The 20,819-nt window shown below is 39.9% G+C and overlaps 2 non-coding genes across 2 annotated transcripts; both read left to right on the top strand.

Annotated features, from left to right (window-relative positions):
* Positions 1-338: 338 nt before the first annotated feature.
* LOC116142597 lies at positions 339-445 on the top strand. The gene has a single exon (XR_004130009.1). It is a non-coding gene; the product is annotated as a small nucleolar RNA R71 (small nucleolar RNA).
* A 10,670-nt stretch (positions 446-11,115) lies between these two features.
* Positions 11,116-11,221, top strand: LOC116142598. The gene has a single exon (XR_004130011.1). It is a non-coding gene; the product is annotated as a small nucleolar RNA R71 (small nucleolar RNA).
* Positions 11,222-20,819: the final 9,598 nt, after the last annotated feature.

Here is a 20,819-nt window from a genome sequence, read left to right as displayed (position 1 = left end):
TCTTGGCATTCCACACTCCCATGGTTTCCTGCACAAAATTCACAACTTATAAAAGGTGAGTGAGTAGAATTTACATTCATACCTCCCAATTGGCTTTGAAGTGATGCAATTTGGGCAAATAATGTGGCAAACGGATCGACTTCATGTAAACCCATTGTTCTCTTCGGCATTGCTCTCTCATTAGGTCTTTGGTAGTTATTGTTGGCCATCACCTCAAGCAATCCATAAGCATATTCCGGGGTCTTGTTATTTAAGGCTCCGCCTGCTGCCACATCTACCATAGTTTGAATTTTTGGTAGCAACCCATTGTAAAATGTTTGGACTTGTATCCAAACGGTAGACCATGATGTGGACATTTCCTTAACAACTCTGTGCACCTCTCCCAAGCTTCATAAAATGATTCATCATTGCCTTGCCTAAAAGAGATAATGTCATTTCTCATTTTTGCTATCTTCTCTGGTGGGAAGTATTTTGCAAGAAACTTTTGAGCTAATCCGTCCCATGTGGTGATTGTCCTAACTGGGTGTGACATGAGCCAACCTTTTGCCTTATCTCTCAGTGAAAATGAGAACAATCTCAGCCTAATTGCATCATCAATCATTCCATTAACCTTGAATGTGTCACATATCTCTAGAAAGCTAGCGATATGCAAAATTAGATCCTCATATGAATTTCCACCAAATTGGACTGATTGTTGGATAATCTGAATTATTGTTGGCTTAATCTCAAAGTTCACTACAAAAGGTGGCCTTGTAATACCATAATTGCATTCTTGCACCGGGGCCGCTGATGATCAGTGAAAAGGAAAGAAACCTTGCGACGAGCCCAAAATGTCTTATGCTCCTATCCCTCATCGTGATCACGACAGAGACCAATATACGCCTCTGAATGCATCTGTATCGGCTATTCTTGATAAATCTGAAGAAGCCAGCCTACTTGGAGAGCCCGAGCCCATGAAAACTCTTGCGTCAGCTAGAAATAATAAAAAGCACTGTCGCTTCCATCGGGATAACGGGCATCACACCGATGAGTGCCGAGCTCTCAAGCAGGCAATCGAAGAACTCATCAAGAAGGGGCATTTCAAGGAGTATATTGACAACTCCACTCCCGCACAAGAGAAAAGTCAAGGGGAACAAAGAAAGAAGCATCGTGATTGCACAGGATATTACAATGTCAACATGATCTTTGGGGGGCCACACCTCATGGGGAACACGCGAGGAGCACAGGATAGATATGCTCGCGCGGCTCATCACAACCAAATCAATGTGATGAACACGTCGCAGTGACCACAAAAGGTTCGCAAGGAGGAGCCAATTACCTTCTCCGAGAAGGATGCAACCCATCTACATCATCTCCACGACGACGCACTTGTGATCACGCCCTTTATAGAGCACCATAATATCTGCAGGATGCTAGTGGACAAGGGAAGTGCTGTGAACATCCTATTCTAGACCGCTTTCGAAAGAATGAACTTAGACGAGGCCGACCTGAAGCCCGCCTCGATCCTTCTATGGTTTTACAGGGGACCACCTGATCCCCAAATGAACGATCCAACTTCCAGTCACGCTGTGTGACTATGATGAAGTGACTAAGGTTACTGAATTCTTGGTCGTGGATTGCCCATCTGCCTTCAATGGAATCTTCAAGGCAGTCACTTCTATATACCATCTGAAGATGAAGTTCCCCACCCCGACGGGGATAGGGGAAGTTAGCAGATCGCAGAGCGCATCTCGCAACTGTTACATAAAAGCAGTGCAGACGGCGTGCAAAGGGAAGGGTATTTTGGGTGGCATTCCCCTACAGGCTATGGCGATCAGCCGGATCAAGCCACAGCCTGGTCCAGCCGAGGATAATATGGATCCTCGAATTCAAGAAAGCCCTTCCAGTGGGCCAATTGAGGATTTGTCCTAAGTGTTGGTCGACGTGAGCGAACCAAGCCAAGTGTTAAGGATTGGGAGCAATCTTAACCCGTAGCTCGCCTTCGAGCTGATCAGCTTCCTAAAAGAAAATATCAATATGTTCGCATAGTCACACGCAGATATGGTCGGGATTAGCCCAGATATCATCTGCCATGCGTTGAACATCAACAGCGAAGCTAAGCTAGTTCGCCAAAAAAGAAAAGTGATGGATCCGGAACGGTATGCCGCCTTAAAGCTAGAGGTGGATAACCTTCTCTGAAACAGATCCATCCGAGAAGCACTCTACCCGACCTGGGTTGCCAACCCGGTTCTGGTAAAGAAGCCCAATGGAAAGTGGTAAACCTGTGCGATTTCAGCGACCTCAACAAAGCGTGCCCAAAAGACAACTTCCCCCTGCCCAGAATAGACCAGCTCGTGATGCCACCTCGGGGCATGAGCTACTAAGTTTTATAGACGCGTACTCGGGATATAATCAAATTTTGATATACGCATCATACGAAGAGCATACATCCTTTATTACAGATCGGGGACTGTACTACTATAGAGTTATGCCGTTCGGCCTCAAGAATGTTGGCGCGACCTACTAGCGGTTGGTTAACCGGATGTTCTCCAAACAGATCGGTAAGTAAATGGAGGTCTCTGTAGATGACATGCTAGTCAAATCCCATGTCGCTTCAGATCACATAGCGCATCTCGCTCAGATGTTTGATGTCCTCCAACTATACAGAATAAAGCTGAATCCTCTCAAGTGTTCGTTTGGAGTATCCTCGAGAAAATTCCTAGGATACATGGTTAACCAACGGGAGATAGAGATCAACCCTGAGAAAAATCAAGCTCTCCTCGATATGGAAAGCCCGACCAACAAAAAACAGGTCATGAGCCTAAATGAGCGAATAGCGGCGCTTAGTTGCTTCATATCGAGGTTAACAGATCACTGTTTGTCATTCTTCAATGTCCTGAAGGCCAATAAAAAGTTTGAGTGGACTCTCGAGTGCGAACAGGCATTCCAAAGTATAAAAGAACACCTCGGGAAGCCACCTCTCCTGTCCAACCCTCTCTTGTCTAACCCTCTCCCGCTAGAGATCCTCCTCCTATACATGTCTGTCTCTTAGTTCGTGGTCAGTGCAGCCTTAGTTCGGGAAGAGGAAAAGGTCCAATGGCCAATGTATTACGCGAGCAAGCGTCTATTGGATGCCAAGATGCGGTATCCGAAAATGGAACGATTAGCCTATACCTTGCTGATCGCTTCCAGAAAGCTGCGACCTTACTTCCACGCCCATACGATCCATGTAATGACTAATTACCCGCTCAGACAGGTCCTCTACAAGCCAGAGGCATCGGGTAAATTGCTTAAATGGGCCATGAAATTAAGTCAATTTGATCTGAAGTACAAGCCAAGATCGACTATCAAAAGGCAGGCTGTTGCCGACGTCATATCAGAATTCTCCTATCTTCCAAGTGAGTCAGAACAACAGCCCAGCGAAGCATCCAAGAAACTGCTCAGAATCTATCGACCTGGAGCCTCTACGTTGATGGATCATCGAACAAAAAGACGGCTGGTACAGGTCTTCTCCTTTTGAGTCCCGAAGGGGCTCGCATTCACGACATTCTCCAGTTCGGATTTAAGGCAACCAATAATGAGGCCGAGTACGAAGCTCTGCTCGCCGGATTGTGGTTGGCCAGAGAAATGGGCGCAACCGTGGTCAGCATCCATAGCGACTCCATGCTGGTTGTTAACCAGATCTTAGGAGAGTACCAAGCCAAGGAAGAAAATATGATTCGCTATCTGAAGGAAGCTAAGGCCGCACTCAAGCCGTTCAAGCATTTCGCGATCACCCAGATTCCCAGAGATAGCAACTCTGTGGCAGACGCCTTGGCGAGGATAGCCTCATTATTGGACTCAGAAGCACCAGATAGCATTCCTGTTCGATTCATCGAGGCCCCTAGTATCAGCCCGATCGAACAGGCCGTGAATGTAATATAATCGGATTCCTGGATGACTCCCATTTTCCAATACCTTAAGGGTAGGACCTTGCCTGACAACAAGGTCGAGGCAAGGGTCTTGCGAACAAGATCTACTCGTTACACCCTTATCAAGGACCAGCTATACAAGCAAGGGTTTAGCGCCCCTCTCCTCCGATGTGTAACCAGTGAAGAAGCAGATTACATCATAAGGGAAATACATGAAGGGATCTGTGGTAATCACACCGCCGCATGATCTCTTGCAAACAAGGTTGTTCGTCAAGGGTATTATTGGCCCCGAATCCAAGAAGGCACCTACAACTTTGTCAAGAGGTGTGATAAGTGTCAATGGTTCGGGAACTGATATCGAGCTCCTTCCCATGAACTGATAACAATGACTAGCCCCTGGCCATTTTCCATGTGGGGAATCGATCTCATTGGTCCTATGCCAGTCAGTAAAGAGAGAGTCAAATATGTCGTGGTCGTAGTAGATTACTTCACCAAATGGGTGGAAGTCGAACTGCTAGCCGCAATCATGCCCAGAAAGCTCAAAGACTTCGTTTTCAAGAATATTGTGTGCCGCTACGGAATTCCTCATACCCTTATCTTGGATAACGGAAAGCAGTTCGACAACGAGGAGTTCAAGCAGTTTTGCGACGAGCTGGGCATCCATAAAAAATTTGCCTCAGTCGCAAGACCGCAAGCAAATGGTCAAGTTGAAACTGTCAACAAAACCATCAAGCACACTCTAAAGGCCAAACTTGGCACAGCCAAGGGGAATTAGGCCGACGACCTCCTAGAAGTCCTATGGGTGTAATGGACAACTCCAAGAACCTCTACCTCAGAAACCCCTTTTTTCGCTAGCATACAGTTGCGAAGCAATGATCCTTGTGGAGGTAGGAACTGGTTCACTTCGGAGGGACTTATACAATGAGGCCGACAATGAAGCGCTTATGAGAGCAAGTCTGGACCTTGTTAAGGAACATCGCAGCAAGGCATCGCTAAGAATAGCAGCCTATCAACAACACGCAAAGAGGTTCTTTGATTCGAAGGTCAGACGAAGAGACTTCCAGGTCGGCGACCTTGTATTAAAGGAAGTTCTTCTCAGTACTAGGAGCTGGGAAGGTCCGTACTGTATCGACAAAGTGATAAGACCGGGGACTTATCATCTCAAAAGGCTGAATGGTTCCAAAGTACCCCGAGCTTGGAATGCTGAGCACCTTCGACCTTACTATCAGTAATTCTGAACTCAGTTTTCCTTGTAAAGATTATTTTTTAATCTTTATAAATTATTTCCTTGTAAAGTATTATTCTGTTCGCCTGTAATAGTCTTCGCATGTAATCTTGTTCGTATAAATGTGTTATCATGTTCGTATAGACTTGTTCCAATATTGTAGACAATGTAAACTCATGTATAATAAAGCAAATAGAAATTGTAAAAGCAAAATGTATTTCATTAATACGAAGAGTACAGCAGGCAAAATGGTACAACTGTTAGCCCTGATCTAACTCCTAGAGAAACAACCTCATCATCCTAAAGCTGGTCGGTTGGGGATCTTTGGGCAGCCGTCGCTTAATCATCCTACCGTGCCATGGACCTGAGAGTTTCCTACCCATCCTTTGGGAGGTCGGACATATCAATATGCGGGTTCTTCGGCCGCAAGGCATAGATGGACTCGATCGCCCATTCGGCTGCCCTCTCCTCGACCTTCGCTGCCTGATTCTGTATCTCTTTGGTCAAGGAAGCAACTTTCCCCTGACTTACCTGAAGTTCGGCCTCGAGAGCTTGCCTTTGCTTCTCGGAGGCATCCCTCTCTTGTTCTGCTCGTAAGGCTCATAGAGAGGTCGTTTTGAGCTCCTGGTCCTTCTCTCCGACCTCCTTGGAGAGTCTGGTTATGGTCCTTTGAAGCTCTTTCATTTCCTCCCCATGCTTCTTGAGCTCTGCTTTTTGGAAGTCCACTGTGCGAAGAGTCGCATCCCTTTCGCTCAGGTACCGGTTCGCTGATTCAGAGGATAGGTTTCTTTCTATTTCGGCGGCTTCCAGGCTTCGCTTAAGCTTTGCATTCTCTTCCTTCAGTGCGACCTCCCCCTTTGCAGCTCCCAGCTGAACCTTCTCCAGGGACAGTTGCATGGAAAGCAGGGCTTACGAAAAAGAAAAAATAGCAAGTTAATCCAAAGGAACTAAGGGAAGTCCTCGCCGAGGACAGTTCGTTTACCTTGCTTAAATGCTGGAGCGATGTGGACATCAGGTACACGTCGCTAGAACCTACGAACTACTCGAATGCTTCCAAGAGTCCGCACTCTAGCAAAGTGTAGACCATCGACTGCAAGTACTCCAGTAGGTTCCCCAGCGAGTCCAACACTAGGGTTTCTTTCTTCACGCCTTCCGCAGGGGTCGTGTCGCCCATCAGTTCCTTACACGACCTTCTCCCGACATCTGGCTATGACCTCCCTAGTTGATCGCCCTCAGATTCGGTCTCTGACTCTTCGACCTAAATCTGCCTTCTCTTCTTCTTCGCTCGCTGAGCCGTTGTCTTTAGCCTCGGGCGAACAGCCAATGGCTAAGAAGCCTTTGCGGTTCGGATTGGTGCATCCTCCGAAGGTTGGGGTTGAGAAGCTCTAGCAGGTCACACTAGGGGGCCCGATATGGCACCTAGTCGGATGATCGATAGGAGTAGCATCGGTCGCCTTGGCGATCCTTGACCGCAGAAAATTGAATTGCCTTCGTCGCAACGGCTCTGACTCCTTTAGAGGCATGGTCGCTGCATGTAAGCATTGTTAGCAAAAGTACTTCATTTCACAACCAGAAAGGAACCAGTTAGCAATACTTACTCAATGGGGACTCTTTGCGTTGAAAAACCGTATTTTCGTAGATTCGCGGTCGTCATGAGCTTCTTTGCGTCACGGCTGGCTTCAGGCAGGAAGCTGAAAGATATGATCCTATCCGAATCGAAGAGCAACCCTAAGTCGATCGTCTTGTTAACTGCCAGAAAAGAAACAAGTCGTTAGAAAGAAAACGCATTCCAAATTTAATGAGTTCACCAAGGGAAAAGAGCCTACTCAGGTCCTGAAAGTGGCAATGGCCATCGTAACGAAAGAAGAAAAACTTTGTTTCGTAGGCCCCTGCGTTGCTAGGGTAGATGTGTATCCCCTCGGCTATGGAAGGTCGCCTGGACAAGTAATAAGAATCCTTGTCCTTGCTCTTTTTCAAGAAATACGAGCAGCCGAGCTCTATCGCGGTTAGCTCGCCCAGCCCGTTGTCACGACATGCGGTGTACATGGAAACAACAATAACATACGCGTTCAAAGTGAGCTGCATCGGCACTATCCTGAAGTGATCCAAGATCGACCTAACAAAAGGGTGGAAGGAGATCAACCCTCTACCCTTGATGATCTCCTCGGAGATCGTGGCCATCCCACTTGATGGGTATCGCGATGAGTGGGCCACATCACGGACAACTTCCACGTCGATCCCATATTGTTTTATCACTCTCTTGAGCTCTTCCCGAGTAAGTACAGAGTAGACCTCAGAGTGGCATGTGGAGCACCCTGTGAGGACGAACCGGTCCCTTCCTCGGATCTGGTCGTTGAGGGGTCCATTCTACTGGTCTGCAAAAGTGACAAGAAGGGGGTCATTTAGCCATCGTACGCTACTCCGTACGATGATGTAGAAGAAAACAAACTCCCTAAAACCTAGAGAAAACCCCAACAGCATCATTTGAGCCGCCATTCATGGCTCGAACCCAACATGGGCGTCTCGTCTCTGATGAGCTACCGGATGATTAACGCCATTTACCAACCATGAAGAATAAGAAAATAAAAACAAAAAAAGATTCTTACCTCTCGGAGTACGAAAATGGCTTTTGCTTTGAATATCAGAAAAAAAATCTGGTTTGGAAGGCAAAGACTCCAAGCTTGCGAAAATCTCTTGCTCTCTGTGAAAAAGACGAGTGTGGTGACATTGCCTAAGAAAGATATGAGTTTTTATAGCACGCGAAACAACGTTTGTTTTTCTCGGAATCAAAACGACATTTGGGTGGTAAAATTTCTCACCGTTGATCATGACCACGTGTCGCATATTAGTGAGGAAGAGTGAGCGTCACGATTAAAGAAAAATCAAATTTTCATCTTTTCCGTTGAAAAACTCAAGCGACGGCACTCTCTCTCTCTCTCAACATTGATTGCGCCCCAATCTGCATTTAATGCTCTGATAAGGGGCATCGTTTCAGCATGTCACACATTTAATGTTCTGATAAAGGGTACCATGTTAGCATACAACGCATTTAATGCACCTGGTTGGTACTTATCACTCACATGACATGACTGTCAGAGCAGAGGCTGCTTCATTAAATGCACCCATACCAAAAGCACAATAGGTAACGCCTGATGAAGTCAGGTCACTCATCCTCTGCAAACAATGACCATGCGAGGTCGTGTTCTCAAAAAGTACTACCCCAACCTATTTTCAAGCAGGTCAGAGTCACCAGAATTTCTAGAAATCATCCAATCGCAGCATGACTTATAGATTCCAAGGTTCAATCCTCAAACCTTAAAAACTAGGGGACTTCTGTTATGCCTGAAAAATATAAGGGTTGACGAGCAGTGTGCAAAAGTCAGAACATGGGTACACCTACAGCCTGCTTCTGTCAAAATAGTGGGTGCATGCCAGACCAGCCAGAAGCTGTGGTGATCCCACGTATCCAATCCCTGTGCCAAATCACGCAAATCACTCTAGAAGGTGGGTAATGTGACATAAAGAAGGATTTGCACGGATAATCCCACCAACTCACAGATTCAGTAATCATTAGCCCAATGTATCCCACTACAAATAGAGAGCTCCTCTCCCATTCAAAGGATTCGCTCATTTTTACTCTTGATTAGCTACTCTCTCTCTATAATTTATAGCATTCACTCCCTTGTACTATCATCTGTAAGTCAGTCAGCTAATGCGACCTGACCCCTATCATTAATAAAATCACAGTGGACGTAGGACTTGCTTCCTTAGCATCCGAACCACTTTAAAAGCTGTTCCCATTTGTATTTACTCTCATATTTCCTTATATTCACGTGTGTCTTCCAGGCCAGCTCAGCATTTCACACGTGCATTTTGTTGGTGTAAAAATTACGCATCAACAGTGAACAACACACATTTGAATGGTGATCAAGCATCCAAAAGTCATTAAGCAAAGAGATAAACACTCAATCATGAAATTAAAACTCAAAGTAAATCAATTCATATAAATTTGAATCATTGTATCAAGGTTACATCAAACCCTAGCTAAACAACTCAGTTCATACTCAAAAACGAAATAAAATAACAAAAACAAACTGAATCAAGATTCATCATAAAAATGACTTTTTGTAAACAATACTCTCTGTGTATAAAAGACATATGACTTATAATGAAAAGAAAGTTTTTGGGCCCAATTTTCTATTGTTATTATGCATGCATTGTATTAGCGTACAGCAGTTGTCACATGAATGATTGTTTAAAGAGGCAAGGGAGTGGAATGGTGGAAGAATTTTGAGGGAAAAAGGTGAGAAATTGAAGAAGAGACAAAGAAATTCTTTGGAGGCTAGGGTTTGAAATCGCAAAAATGGAGAGAATAAAGGTGGGTTTATAAAGAATCTCATGGTTCATCGCGGCGAAGTTCATCAACTCAAACCTAGGGTTTTTTTAAAAGCCCAATCAATGCCACAGCGAAGACAAATTCTTCGCTGTGGTAAAAAAATATATTACCTACCTCGCCGCGGCGAAGCTTGTTCTTCGCCGCGGTGAACTTGACTTGGCAAAATTTCATCCAACCTTCTTCGCTACGGTGAACACAAATTCTTCGCCGCGGTGGAAAAATACAGAAGTTGCATCACAAACAGAGGCTACTTCACCTCAGTGAAGAACAATCTTCGCCGCGGCGAAGTTTGGGACATTTTCTTTTTTGGCCATAATTTGATCATTCACCTGAAACACCCAAAAAAAAACTAAATTAAAATTATTCTAAGTTATAAAACAATTAAGCAAATTCAAAATAACAAACAAACAAATGAAAACACTTGGGTTGCCTCCTAAGAAGCGCTTGTTTATAGTCGAGAGCTTGACTTTCTCATTCTTTCATCAATGTGGATCCTTGTGGGGTGCTTCACTTCCTTTTGCCACCTCTTGGTCTTTCCTTTGGAATTTTGGGCATTCTCATCAGCATCTTTTCGGAACTTCAAATTCTTATATGTGTACTTGAGATGAGATGGTGATTGGTTGAGTCCAATGTTTGGAATCTCTTCCAATACCAATTTTGACTTGTGTGCATTTACACCAAATTTCTCAAATTGTTCCTTGTGAGGTAAGCTGCTTGGTTGAAATTCCCTTAAGTATCTTGCACACCATTTTGCTTTGAGATTTTCCTCTTCATTAGTCTTGTCTTCATGTTCTTCCAACTTTTCTTCATTGTGAGGTTGCTCCAACACTATACCTTTCCTTAATGTTATGACATTTAATTTTTCTTTAGGATTTGTGACTGTTGTGCTCGGCAAAGAACCTTGAGATTTCTCTGTCAATTTTTCAATCAATTGCCCCATTTGAACCTCCAAATTTCGAATGGACACTCCTTGATTTTTGAAGTTTGAGCATGTCTCATTCATAAAACTTATGGTTTCTTGCATGAACTTCTCAAAAATATCCTCCAATTTCGACATTCTTTGCTCACATGGTTGATAATTCACCATTGGTTGATGGTTTGGCACTGTCTTTTGATATGATTGACTACTTTGATCGCTCCAGGACAAATTTGGGTGATTCCCCCAACCAAGATTGTAAGCATTGGAGAAGGAGTCACTTTGCAACCTTTGTGAACTAACGATGTAATTCACTTGCTCGGTTGTTGAGAAGACTAACTGGTTTCCATCTTCGCATTCCACACTCCCATGGTTTCCTGCACAAAATTCATAAGTTATAAAAGGTGAGTGAATAGAATTTACATTCATACCTCCCAATTGGCTTTGAAGTGATATAATTTGTATAGATAATGTGGCAAACACATCGACTTCATGTAGACCCATTGTTCTCTTCGGCATTGCTCTCTCATTAGGTCTTTGGTAGTTATTGTTGGCCATCACCTCAAGCAATTCATAAGCATCTTCTGGGGTCTTGTTATTAAAGGCTCAACATACTGCCACATCTACCATAGTTTGAATATTTGGTAGCAACCCATTGTAAAATGTTTGGACTTGTATCCAAAATGGTAGACCATGATGTGGGCATTTCCTTAACAACTCCATGTACCTCTCCCAAGCTTCATACAGTGATTCATCATTGCTTGCACGAAAGAGATAATGTCGTTTCTCATTTTTGCCGCTTTCTCTAGTGGGAAGTATTTTGCAAGAAACTTTTGAGCTAATCCGTCCCATGTGGTGATTGTCTCAACTAGGTGTGACATGAGCCAACCTTTTGCCTTATCTCTCAGTGAAAATGAGAACAATCTTAGCCTAATTGCATCATCACTCATTCCATTAACCTTGAATGTGTCACATATCTTTAGAAAGCTAGCGATATGCAAAATTGGATCCTCATATGAATTTCCACCAAATTGGACTAACTGTTGGATAATCTGAATTATTGTCGGCTTAATCTCAAAGTTCACTGCAACAGGTGGCCTTGTAATACCATAATTGCATTCTTGCACAGTTGGTATGGCATAATCCATCAACGTTCTATGTACGTCTGCCATGATCTCCACATGCACTACAAGAAACAGTAAATTAAGCTTAACTACAAAATAAAAATAAAAACTACAAACAAAAGAACTGAAGCTTAAGACTATACAATATTTACGATTAACTACAAAAATGAAATAAAAGCTTCAATTTAGCACTACACTAGATACTATCAATATTAATAATCAACTATCCCCGGCAATAGCTCCAAAAACTTGATGCGGTTGTAACTACAACATGCAATATAGCAAGTGCACTAGTCTCACAAGTAATAAAGTGATGAGTGAGTATCGTTCCCACGAGGATAGTGTTACTAAGTACTGATTTTTCTAGTTTAAGTCCTAATTGAAGCAACAATAAATTGGAGTGATGGAAGATTAACAAACTAAATACAAATGCAAAGCCCAACAACTTAACTAATTAAACAATGCTAAAAAAATGCTAGGGTGTTGATTTCACCTAGATACGCTAACCCAAATCATAGAATCTATTACCCAAGTTCTAATTCCTTGATTGAAAATCGAATTCCCTAAGTTGTAAAACATACCTTCTCAGGCTACATTTCCCTATTTATCCCTATTAAGCTTCCGCACCCAACAAAATGAAGATTAATAGTTCAAAGTCTTTTAAGCTTTATGGAATTCTATCTAGATTTCATAGATCGCTAAATCTATCTCTAGCATTTGCTTAATCTACGGTATTTATCCCAACAGGCACAATCACAAATCACTTCTCAGTCTCATTGTGAACAACACACATTTAAATGGTGATCAAGCATTCAAAAGTCACTAAGCAAAGTGATAAACACTCAATCATGAAATTACAACTCAAAGTAAATCAATTCATATAAATTTGAATCATTGTATCAAGGTTACATTAAACCCTAGCTAAACAACTCAATTCATACTCAAAAATGACATAAAATAACAAAAACAAACTGAATCAAGATTCATCATTGAAAAACAAGGAAAAGATGGAGAAATCTTCTCTAATTTGAAGCCCAAATCTTCAATCATCTTCTCCTTCCATGAGCTGCCTCCCAAATGACGAACCAAGAGCCCTTTTCTTTCCTCTTTGTCCTAATTTATACGTCTCTCACTTAAGGACCAAGCCCTAGTAAGCCAAAGCGCGTTGTTTCACTTTTCACATCTGCTGCAATTTTCACCGCGGCGAAGTTTTTTCCTTGCCGCGGCGAAATCTTTCGGGCCAAATTTGAGCATGAAAGAGTCTGAATCTGGAAAAGTGTTAAACATATGAATTGTAGCCCTTTCAATTATCTTTTCACTAGTTCAAGAATTATCACAATTCGAGGTCGACAGTCAAGGTATGGAAACAATACTGAAGCACATCCAAAGAGTTTTTTCTTCAGTTCCCAACATATTGTTCACGACTTCAAGCCAAGTTTTCACCCTTGTCTAGTTAGAATTAGGAAAAACCCAAAACATGAAAGTTGTAGCTCTGCTTCTTATCTTTCCAAAACTTCTAAAATCAGGTCATTTTGAGTTTCCAAGCTCAAGTTACACTATTTACGCTCAAAACTATCATTTATGCTCAAAATCATTATTTAGGCCTACAAAGACAAAATATATAGAATTAAGTAGCAATTTAGGCATAAGTGAATTCATAAGTATTCAAAATCTGGCCAAAAAGCCTAAATAAAATAGTATAATTCTCGGATTATCACATGGAAAACAGGATTTGAAGATAGAGCTCTTGCACTCATATTATCACACCAAAGCACAAGAGTTTTATTAATTTGTATTCCAAGTTCTTTAAAAAGATTCTGAACCCATATTAGTTTTGTAACTGCCTGACTCAAAGCTTTGTACTCTGCTTCTATTAAAGACAAAGCTACAATTCTTTACTTCTAAGAGCTCCACTGCATGAGGTTTCCTCTTAGAAATATGCTGTATCCAGATGTTGACCTTCTGTCACTTATATCACTTGCCCAGTTAGCATCTGCATACCCTTCTAAAAGAAAATTATGGTTTCTACAAAAGACTCAACCATGCTGACTTGCCCCCATTATATACCTCGGGACCCTTTTGTAGGCTGTCTAGTGAGCAATGGTGGGGTACTATAAAAACTGACTTAGTCTATTAACGAAAAAGGCTAAGTTAGGTCTTGAGTGAGTTAGATACTGTAAACCCCCTACAATACTTCTGTATAAGGTTGGTTGATAAAATAAAGCACTAGCTTCCTTGCCTAGTTTAGTGCCTGTTGCCATTGAGTATTACATGGTTTACAATCTGCCATTCTGGCTTTAACTAAGAAATTCTGAGCATACGTGGATTGAGTAAGTAATAAACCTGAATCATTTCTACTTAAAAACTAAGAAAATAATTCAAAGCACCAAGAGTTTTTAAAGCAAATTTATTTTTTAAATCGTCCACAATCTGAGCAATCAGTATAGAATCAACACTACTAATGAGAATATCATCTACATATACTAGTAGGTAGATGATTTGGGTCCCTTGTTTGAAGTAAAACAGGTAGTATCAGAAATGGAACTTGATAATCCTAGGATTATACTATTTTCTATATGATTTTTGTAGGATTTTCGGATATTTCTTATGAGTTTTGTGCCTAAATTATTACTTAATTCTCCATCTTTTATGTTTCAGGCCAAAACATGCAGTTGGAGCAAAACAGAGCAAAAATGAGTTTCTGGATCTGGAATCGAGCGTAATTAAGAAGATTGGGGAAATTCTAATGTTGATTGGAAGCACCCTTGGAGTTTGCTCCTTTTAGAGATCAAGAAAATTGAAGATTCAAGTGAACAAGCAAGTAGAGGGCAATTCCATAAATCCAGCAAAAAAGATCAGAAATTCATCACAGCAAGGTTTTCTCTTCGCTGCGGCAGGATAGCCTCTGGAATCACAGAGCAGATCAACTGAAGTTGATGCCGCGATGATATTTTTTCTTCGTTGCAACGAAAATTGCAATTTTATGTTTTTTTTTTTAAATGATGCGTTTTCCTTTTATAGTGTTTGTCCTAGGGTTTTAGCTACTATTTAAAGAAACGTTAGCCCATTTTTAAGAAGAGATCAACATTTTTAGGAAATAGGGAGAGGAGAAAAAGATTGGAAGGAGTTGGATCTCCAAATTAGAGAAGTTTTCTTTTCCCTTTCTTCTTTTATGATGTTGAACTCTGATTTCTTTATGTATTTGCTGTTTATTTCCATTTTGAACATGAACTAACTCGTTTTTGGGTTAGGGTTTTAATGGATCTTAGTTTACAATGATTTAATCTATAATATCTTATTGTTTCTGTGTTCTATTGCATGGATTAAGTGTTTATCTTTGTTCTTAATGCATTTGATTGTTGGGTTTTTGATTCAAATGAATGTTGAGCATGATGAGACTGAAAAGTGATTCAGGTGTTAGCTTATTGAGATAAACACCATAGATTGAGAGAAAACTAGAGATAGATAAACGCGATCTATGAAATCTTTACAGGATTCCACTTGCTTAAGGGACTTAGAACTATTGAATTTCATTTTGTTAGGTGCGAAAGTTTAATATGGATAAGTAGTGAATTATAGCCTGAGAAGGTATATTTTACAACCTAGGGAGCCTGATTTGTAATCCTTGCATGTGAATTTGAGGATAATAGGATTATTAAGTTGAATTGGAGTAACTTGGTGAAATCGAAACCCTAACCTCTCTTATTGAATTGAATTTCATTGTTGAATTACTTTTGTTATGTTAATTTTAGTTGTCTCTTATATTTTGTTTTGATTTTGTTTTTAGTAGCTGTTGCAAATCCAATATTGTTGTGTTCTTCAATTAATTATAGAATTAGGAAAATCGGTACTTAGCACTCCATCCTTATGGGAACGATACTGTATTCATGATTTTATTACTTTTTGCGATGAGTGCACTTGCTACATATGCATGTTTGTCAAATCACGCATCAAAACTAGTAAAGCCCCACTTAACCAGAGAGTTCTTAAGCTTTTCAAACCATGCTCTAGGGGTTTGCTTTAGCTCATACAAGGCTTTGCTAAGCTTACAAACATGATGAGAAATTTTTATATATCAGCAAAGTCTTCAGGCTAATAAGACTGATTTTGTCAACTCACCATTGAGAAAAGCGTTATTAATATCAATCTGTTGAATATCCCATTGGTTATGCATAGCAAGTGATAAAATAATCCTGATGGTGGCAAGCTTGATAACAGGAGAAAACGTATCAAAATAATCAAGTCTTGGGGTCTGTTGGAACCCCTTAGCTGCCAATCTAGCCTTGTATTTTTGTAAAGTTCCATCAGACTTCAACTTTGTTTTAAACACCCACTTACACCCCACTATATTAATTCCTGATGTATAAGGAACTAAAGTCCAGGTTTCATTTCTTAAAAGTGCTTTATACTTCTCTTCCATTGCTTCTTTCCATTAAGTATGATAAGTGCTTCAGAGACAATCGTTGGCTTATTTAGAATGTTCTGAGTTGTTAGGTAAGCATGTCTTGTAGAGGCCATACATGAACTCTTTGACATGGTAATCATGGAATGCTGATTAGTTATTGGTTTAGGTTGTGAGATAGCTAAGACTACCTCTAAATGTATGCCAGAACAATCAGTTTGACAAGTGCCTGGAAAAGCTTGTATACTATCTTCTCGTCTAGTCTCCCACTCTCCCTATGTAGAACAGTAGTACTACTAGGTTGCATAAGTAGACCATCTTTAGTCACATTCCTTGAACAAAGAGGGGAATATGACATAATAGCACTAAATTCCATATTATTAGATCCAGATCATGGTTGTCAAATCGTGTATCGTATCGTGTATCGAAAACCTAAATTTTTGAATCATGTATCATGTATCATATCGTATCGTATCGTAGGATACGCCTTTTTCAAAAAAATTAATAAAATAATCAAAATTTTCTAAAAATTAATATCATCCCCACAATTAATTAAAGAATTTTGTGGTATTATTATTATTAACTTTAAATTATGGTATTACATAATTAAAATCAATCACAAAATTAAGAATCTATATTATTTTCTATCAACCATTCGTATTATTTCTAAGATCAATGTATATCTATATCTCCACTTATATTATTATTATCATGCAAAATGAGCAACACATATTTCTCTTCACTTTCTCCATGCAAAATAAGGAAATTTGGACAGGTTTTAGTGAATTGGGTTGGGTGACCTAGTTCTGACCTGAATTTTTTTTTGGGCCTTTGGCCCAAATTAATAAAGTCATATCGATTTATATCGATATTTTTAAGGATATGAATGGATACGTATCGTTTCGTAGGACACAGATCAACGTATCGAAAAGTTTAGGATACACTTTTTGATACACATTGTTGGCGATCTGTATTGAATCGTATCGTATTATATGTATCGGGTATCGTATGACACTAACAACCATGATCCAGACCCTCTTAAACAATCAAAGATAGTTTGAGAATCATGTTGAACTTGCTTAGCATTTAACCCATCATTATCTAACACAACACCTGAAACAGGTCCCCTATTTTCAATCACAACATCATATTCATGTTGTCTATGCTGAACTTGCCTAGCATTTAATCCATCATTATCTAACACAACACCTAAAATAGGTCCCCGATTTTCAATCACAACATCAAATTCATGTTCTCTATAACAAGCAGGAGATTTAGTCTGAGATTCATGCCGAGTTTGTCAAGAATTCAATACACCATCATTATCTGGTGTAGGACTTGTGTCAATAAAGCTAGGGGTAAAGCAATGAACAAGATTCCATGAAGTAAAAACACCTTCTGAATTTGCTTCTAAGCTTGGACCTACAACATCAACATCTTTAAATAGAAAACATTTAAAACCTTCTTTAAATAGGAAAACAGTTTCATTGAACTTGGTTTGTCTAACAACGTAGATTTTTCCTGAGGGAGAAAGGCATTTGTAACCTTTATGAGCATTGCTATACCTTATAAAGACACACTTTTCAGTGTGATAGGAAAACTTGTGCTTCTAGTATGGTCGAATAAAAGGATAGTAGCAACATCTAAAAACCTTTAGCTTAGTGTATACTAGTTCCTGGTGAAGTAATTTTTGAAATGATGAAATATTTGCAAGAGGAGCTGAAGGCAGTTTATTAATTAGATAGGTTGTTATACTAAAAACTTGCCACCACAAACAAAGTGGCATACCAGCATGTGCTAACAAAGTCAATCCAAACTCTGTAATGATTCTATACCTTCTTTCTATTCTCTCATTTTGTCAGTTTGGATAGGGGCATGGATGTCTAAAAAGCTACTCCACGTGTTTGTAGATACTTAGTAAAAGGTCTAAACTCACCTCCTCAATCAGTTAGCAAGCATTTTAACTTAGCACCTAAATGTTTCTCAGCAAAGCTATGAAATTGAGTAAAGATTTTGAGTTCTTTAGATTTTACTTTGAGAGGATAAATCCACATATAATAGCTATAATTATCTACAAACAGTAGGTAGTATCTAAAACCATCAAAAGAGCATACTAGTGTAGGCCCCCATAGATCAGAATATACCAATTCAGGAGCACAATGAGTTTGAAAATTGGATAAAGGAAAGGAGGCTTGATGCATCTTGCCAATTTGACAACTTCATAGAAAGTTTTATTAGCCAAAGAATCATTTACATGGACTTTATTCATTACAAACTATAATGTTTTCTCTTATGGATGTCCTAGCCTTGCATGCCACAAATTCGCAAGACCACCAGACTTAACAATGCTACTAGTTACACTTGAGCCAGAGCTTTTCTCACCCTCTTGAGTACTATTGCAAAATTCAGAATTCAACTTATTGTTACTATCAAACTTAGCATTATCACTGGTAGCCACAACAACATGACAGTTGGCATGCAACAGTTTATTTTCAGAAGTAATTTTTGAAGACTTCATAGTAAGCAGTGAAGTTTGAAGTTGATAGAGGCCATCTTTCAGAGATCCTTGTAGTAGTATCTCTTTGGTTAGTTTATCCTTAACAAGACATTTGTTAGAATAAAATTCAACTATAACTCCATTATCCTTAGTCATTTGAGAGATACTCAAAAGATTCTTGGCAATATGAGGCACACATAACATATTCTTAAGATGCAATAAGCTATGAGAGCAATTTGAAGATAATAAAGACTCACAAGTATGTGTAATAGGAATATTCTAACCATTTCAAACTTGAACAGTTGATCCTCCTAGATTGTTGGTCTTGATTGTCAGATTGTTGGCATCACCAGTTATGTGGTTTGTGGCCCCTTAATCCACATACCATGTTTGATCAGCAATTATTTGTGGAGTAGCAACAGGAAAGTTCGACGATGATTGAGTTCCCTCTCCAGTTGTGTTGCTTAAAGACACACCAACTTGACCACACTGATTGTGATGTGGATTGAACACAAACTGCTGATTTCCACCTTTTGAATTAGAACCACTATTGTAGGGAGTATAATCAAACTGATGTTGAGGAGGATTTAAGACAAATTGTTGATTTCCACCATTAGAACCAAAACCACCTGAGTTAGACGATTAAAACCAAGCATAATCATACTGATTTTGATGTGGATTTAAGACAAACTACTGACTTCCACCATTTGAGCCAAATCCATTTGAGTTAGATGATTGAAAACAAGCAGTATTTAGTCGTCATAGAGATTGTCCCCTCGTATCATTTGTGCTACCAACATAGCTTGGGTTGTCTCATTAATCTGACTAGAATTATGTGTTTGTGGGGCAACTATTGCAATGGACCCTTGGGGAGAAAAATTAAAGCCTTGAAAACCTTGGTCAAATCTATGATAACAGTTCACTGTAGAGTGTCCTCTTTTGCCACAGACTTGAAAAATCAGTTTAAGCCTATATTGATCTCTCCTTTTGCCTCGACTACACATCATATAGGGATTGAACATGAACATTCCATGAGGATTATGAGCAAGTGAGTTAGCGGATTCATTGGATGTGAGATACTATGACTAATAGGGAAAAGGAAAAATTGGTCTAGGATTTCCTGGGGTCACTATACTTCCAATAGGTTGAGTCAATTGAGATATCAACTAATTCATTGAAATATCCATAGCAACATTACCATCTGGCCTAGTTACTACTTTGCTCTATGAAACAGCAGCGACATCACTATAACCTTGATTTACAAGCTGTTTTTATAGCAACAGTAGCAACATCACTATAACCTTGATTTACAAGCTGTTTAGAGACCATGAGAGCTGAAGCAAGTTAATCATGCAGATTATTAAAGGCACTTGTTATCTCTCCAGCCTCATCTTATGTTTATGCAACAGAAACTGTACTATTAGAAGTAAGATTGGCTACTACGACATCATACTCAGGTCCCAATCCATCCAATATATACAGCAAAAGTTCCTCATCACTTAGACTTACACCACTAGCATTCAGTTCATCCCCCAATTCTTTCATTTTTAACACATATTCACTAAAGCTACATGCATCCTTCGTAGTAGTCTACAGTAAATTTCTTAAGTGTAGTGTTCTAGATTTAGAAACAGATTGAAAATATAGTTCTAAAATATTCCAAATCTCATAATCTGTGCCACAATTAGCTACATGTCTAAACATGGATTCTGAAATGGTTGAGAGGAGCTAGCCAACTAAAAAATCATCAGTCTTTTTCCAATTAAAATAGTTAGGGTTTGGTTTCTTTACCATTTCTCCCGATGCTTCAACTTTATCAATCAAGAACATTGATGGAAACACCTTCTCTGGTAATGAATCCATCCAATCCATGTGAATTTAGAGCCGACAAGATTTGTGATCACCAAAATGTGTAATTTCTTTCTTGAAGCTTTATCGAGACTGAAGGTAAAGTGGGCCAAGTATTTGGATTTGTAACAGTAGTGATATTTCCCTAATTTGAAGGTGAATTTGCAAGAACTGAGCTAAGAACTACCTTAGGTTGTCTGAGGCTATGATACCATGAAGAGATTTAGGTATTGAAGAAAGAAAGAAAGAAATAAGAAGAAAAATAGAGCAAGAGAAATCTTGAAGATACAAAGTAAAAGCTATCTGGAAACTGATTATGTTATTTTTTCTTAATCAAGAACAGAACACAACTCAAGACGGCTAATATATAATTAGCCGTTAACTACAAAACGCAGCGTTTTAACATTCCATCATAAAATCCTGCGTAACATGAAACTTAAACACCCATTGCATGTTTGAACAATATAAGACAAAACTCATAACATTAATTCTTCTTTAATCAACATCTTCTGTCAAGTCAA

This window comes from Pistacia vera, unplaced genomic scaffold, assembly GCF_008641045.1.
Source record: "Pistacia vera cultivar Batoury unplaced genomic scaffold, PisVer_v2 Contig412, whole genome shotgun sequence".
NCBI lineage: Eukaryota > Viridiplantae > Streptophyta > Magnoliopsida > Sapindales > Anacardiaceae > Pistacia > Pistacia vera.
This window is presented reverse-complemented; position numbering and strand designations above follow the sequence as displayed.